Here is a 5684-nt window from a genome sequence, read left to right as displayed (position 1 = left end):
TGAAATGGAATCTGAGTTGTTTGATTTGGTGCCAATAAAGGGTTCTGGTCTCAGACTTGTACAGGACAGTAGGTACACAGATAGCTCAGTTCCAGTGAATGTAGTTTTGTGATATAAAAATGTAAGCACTCTGTAAGAAATTAGCACCTTCAAGAAAGCCAATTGCCTTTTCAGTTGGGGACTGTATTTAAAGTCTTACTGAATAATTGTGCATCTTCTTGACAAGTCCAGAGTATAAAGGTGTCATCTATGTAATTATATCAGCGAGACCTGTTACCCATAGAAAGTGAGGCATGGAACATCTAACCACTATAATCTGTAGGGTGACATAAAAAATATATATATGGCTGACCCTTTGTAAAAGGTAATGATAAGTCACTAACCTTTGTGGAAGAAAGTGAAGATAAATAAGGTCCAAAATCAGAAGACAAGGTTTAAAGAATCATTACATATGCTAAGCTTTGATAACCTCTTCAGTTGAACTAACAAAGATATGGGAGTCTGTAAACCTTAAACATATTACCACGAGAAAAAGTTACGTTTGAAGCTTCTTTCATTATCCAATTGTCCTATAGGACAATGATTATATTTACTATCTCACTATCCTATAAATTTCAACTACATATTATACACTCACGTGGTTACCCCAGTTTAATCCTGACTGAATTTTCTACTCTTTGGACTTGCATGTCTGAACCACTTCCCGAACTTTCAGCACCTCTCTTCATCCACATATTTTCTCTTATTTCTTTCTGTTGAAGAGCGTAGGCTCGAAAGATAAGGACTTTTTCATTTTACCAAACGTCAAACTAATACACTTGCTTGTTGTTCATACACCTGTCTTCGTCTTTTGTTTTTCTATAAATTTCAACTAGTTAACATAATCTATGTCAAGTGTTCAATTTAATAGCAGATATTCCTTGTCAACTATGGATTCAAGATCATCCATGATTTTGCACAAAGAGAACATCCAATTATTTAAACGCACATGCCCCACTCTATAATCACATTTACATCAGCAAATATATCCTCCCAATGTTCCCCATTCTTTACAGTTAAAGGGAATTGTTGGGGAAATGTTCACATTAAAATCACACGGCTAATTGTAGTCAAGGGAGACAACTGCATGTTAAACGGGAGGAATGCAGTGGAGATTGAATCAAAATTTTGGCAATAAGACAACTATGAAACTAACTAATCAGCATCCAATATATCCTGTATGATTGAGATTAAGGGTTCTGACAGGAAAAAAACACGAACATAACATCTACCAATTAGGCAACTTAAAATAATTGTGAGAAATACTTTGGCTTTCTGTTCAAATGTCAGTCAAATACAGGGACATCCCTCATTTCTGCCTTCAACCTAGATAAAAAAAAAAAAACCCACTCTGTTCTTGAGTGCAATATCAGGAAATCATTGTGGACATAACTATAAATTATGACATTCTAATGGGGAAAAAATGAATACTTGTATATAGGTGCTTATATTAAAGTCATTATTTTTGAAGTAATTTTATTAGAAACATAGGGATAGGCATGGCTGTGCTGTTAAGCTTGCTTTCCAGTTGTCTCACTGTGTGATACCATGACTTTTATTATAACCTTGGGTCAACCATAGACTTAAGAGTGGATTTGTGGATGGAAACTGAAAGAAGCCCCTGTCTGTGTAAGTTGCTATCTTATTGCGTAACATAAACATCATACAAGTGGTATCTTTCATTTCCAAACTTCTGTGGGAACATGTCCAGCCAAAGAGAAAGATTACTTTCAGCGACTGGAAGGACATTCAGTCATAGAAAATTTGCCTCCACAAATTTCATTCAACCCATGCAAACATCACCATTTTAAAAGCCACATTTGTGGCTATTAAAATGATGTTTGTAACGTGCAAAAAAATAAACTGGATTTAATATCATATAGCATTGAACAGTTGTAAGAAAGAAAAAAAATTCAAGATTATGAGTAAAAAGTCATAAACACTGATGCCAAAACAGTTGAAGCTGCTTCTATAGAACAACTAAGAGAATACAGAAATTTATTTGCAATGATTGATACATCAGGATTGTCTAAGCCACTAAAATTAAAAGGTAACAAAAGATAGAAATAGAATTCAAAACATTTTCTTTATTTTTTTTTTATTACAAAATGAATAGTAATGATTTGAAATATAATGAAGTTTTTATTAAAATAGCAGATGAACTCTAGTCATTTAATGGAAAACTCCAAAATTTTAGATTTAATTTCTGAGATTATATAATCAGTGAATAAGAAAAAAATAAATTATGTTTGCATAACAAATAACATTTTTTTGTTTTGTTTTGTTTGTGTGGACTTTAACATCTATCTTTATTGCTTTTGATCATACAATGTTTTGATATGTACTTCATCTAATATTTAAAATATATCAAAAGACTAGTGACTGAGCAACAATATTAAACAGTTAAGATGTTTTACAATTCATGCTACTACAGTTGTAATTACAACATATAACTGTATTATAGTCCCCAAATACTTAATGATTGCAGAAGAAATGTTAATCAACTAGAGATTGAGATTAGAAGTATCTTACCATTAAGTTTTTTTCTTTTTAATCATGACAACCATTTTTAAAAGGTTCATGCAAAAATTTTTTTCCAGTATAAATTTCATTAGAAGTATATAGAGAAATACTTAAGAAAGTTTTGGATCTAAAAATTGTATAAAAACGAAATAAAGATAAATGGAAAAGTCCAAAAAAGAAAAAAAATTTATTTACTCTGTTAGTGTATAACACTGATTTTTTTTCTTCTTTACATTGACTTAAGATATTACAGTTTCAAGTCCATGAGTTGTTTTGTTGCATGCAGCCTAGAAAGAGTACATGGTTACAAAATCTGCAATTTCTTGCTCACATCATAAGACCATTGATTTGTTTTCTGCTTTACATAGCAGCAAATATTTTTATATATGGAAATGCAACAAACAACATCAAAGATTCAACAAATAAATTATTACTCTCAACTTCAGGAGTACATCGAAACAAAAAATAAATATATGACTCCAAACTCACAGATAGGCACTAATCTTCCAGCAGTACATACACTCACAAACTTGCAAATAACATCCAACTTAGCAATCTAGTTGGTAATTAGCCAAAATCAATGTCAGCCAGATTTTCTTGTAAGTTATTTTATCAAGCACACCAGACTCATACATTCACATGAATGTAATCACCAGCAGTATTTGTTTGTTTTTTTTTTTCTTCTTTCAATTTCTTTTTGTGGTTCAACTTCAGATTTGTCTTATCAATTCTTACAATTATGTTGAGAATATAAAATTCATATTTCATATATTTTACTTTCAAAAGTAATGATATTTTTTAAAAGCTATATTTGTTCAGCTAGATATGGATGCATATTATAGTTAAAAAAAATTAAACTTTAACAAACATTTTCCCTTTTGTAATGCCATAAAATTTCCATTAATGAAAACATTTTCAATTTGTCTCAAAGACAGAAATGAAGAAACTTCTGTTATAATTAAACAAATCTAGTAAGCTGAGATCACCTGTAGTAGATGATTTAATATTATTTAGCCTAGTATTATTTGAAATGAACTTCAATAACAGGAATATAAATATATCATTATATATAGATTTAGAAGTCTCTAACATTTAAATTATATATAAAATTAATTTTTTTTTATTTTACAATATTTCTTTTTCAATACTACCTTAGTCCTTGTGAAAATCTTGATATATGTACATATATAGTTATATATTTCAGTAAGATGTCATTATCAAAAGATGAATGTACATTCATCCTAAAAACAGTCCAATACAAAACAGTAATCCAGTTTCATTGTTCAGACATACTTAGTGCAACTGCCCAGAGTTGTCCAAGCAGCTGGCAATATGAAGAGCAAGGCAGTAGACCAGCTATCCTATAATCCCTTATCCTTGGTTGTCAAACTGGATGGGAGTGTTAATGAATGCAGTGGAAAAGTAGGTGAATGCTGTGATGAGGTGTGACTTTTAATTCACCCTGTATCTGTATATATAAAACAAAAAAAAAATTCATAACATAAATATGAAATATTTCTGGCAAGGAAAACTTGCATCATTAGGTCAAGTATTAATAAGTAGTAGAATACTTAATTTACAAAAAAAAAAAAAAAAAAAAAAAAAAACACTCGAAATCTTTTAGATTCATTCAACTTTGGGAAGTATACATTAACTCTCACATACAAATAAAAACTTTTAAAAGTCTTTAATACACAATAAGGGCTTTGTGGAAGCTGTCAATAAAAGGTTATTTGAAAGAATCCTGAATCACATCATTTTTACCAATCATGGGCAAACTGAACTTTCTGAATGGTACACAATGAAAATTTACCTTGAATTTTTTTTTAGTAGTGCAGCCCGATTGTGTTATGTGGCCCACTTCTCAAAACAAGGTTGCCCATGTTTGACTTAAACCACCTGAAAACTTTTTTAACTGTAGGTATGCTGTTTAACTGCCAATGCTACAACATAATCATGTCTGAATTCTGCTGGAAAGTTGTTACAAGCTATGAGAAATGATTTTCCAACATTTTACTAATGAAAAATTTCACTGCTTGTTAAATTAATCTTGTGTTCTTGGATATTCAAATGAATCAATTTTTCTCAGTGACACTATTAGTCAAAGATACTAATGTACATCCTTATATAATAGTGTTTAACATTTTTGAAAATTACATAATATAAATATGAAAGTTTATAAAAAATCCTTTTAAGTACCAAAAGATAACGAAACTTTTTGCTTTCAACAAGACATAAACTAATCATGAAACAGTCAACTGAACACCGTTTCATACATCACAAGCACCAACAAATTCCCCAACTGGGAATTCTGTCAAATGACTAGACATGCTTCCAATTGTAGAGATTGCTATATTCAACCAGGACTGTTCCACAAATACACTACCCATATTCTTCCCTCTTGGTTTTGAGTTTAAAATGTACATCATCATTATCATTGGTATTAATAACTTTATGGCCAATAAGTATAATTAATATAACGAAAGTTAAATGAGCACATCCTCTTCCTTACAAAATTTTCCCTGGTGTCTAGTCAAACGAAATCAATAGCCTGAAAAGAAACTACCAGTAGAACATTGGTAACTATTGTTGTATTGGTCAATGTAAGCAGCAGTAAGCTTTTATTTTCATGTTTGGTTTAAGCAGATCAAAATGCTTTCCCAAACACTAGACATATAATTTCACAAAATATTGTATATTTATGTTCTGGTTAATAGATATTGAATATAGTGGTTGAAATATACAATTACATAAATAAAAAAGAGTTACTGACTGAAAACATTGACACACTACAAAACTTCCTGCAGAGATGACATACTTATTGCTATGGAACTTTGGTATGAAGCTTTTGCCTAGTGTTTACACGAAATACTTTGGGACAAAAATTTGCACTATAAAAAGGCAGCTACAATCCTGATAAAATGGTTCGTACAAAATTTTAATACAGACTGGAATATCTTTTTCATTCTTAAGGAATTATGAAACCATTTGGGTTTCCATAAGTACAACAAAGCCTATGCATGGGACAAACTGACTTACAACCCTTAACTTCCAACACTCTCTTTGGAAGATGTGTCCAATAAGGAAGATATATATATATATATATATATATATATATATAT

Source organism: Octopus bimaculoides, chromosome 2 (genome assembly GCF_001194135.2).
Source record: "Octopus bimaculoides isolate UCB-OBI-ISO-001 chromosome 2, ASM119413v2, whole genome shotgun sequence".
Taxonomy (NCBI): Eukaryota; Metazoa; Mollusca; class Cephalopoda; order Octopoda; family Octopodidae; genus Octopus; species Octopus bimaculoides.
The sequence above is the reverse complement of the archived record's forward strand: the minus strand, read 5'-3'. Positions refer to the sequence as shown.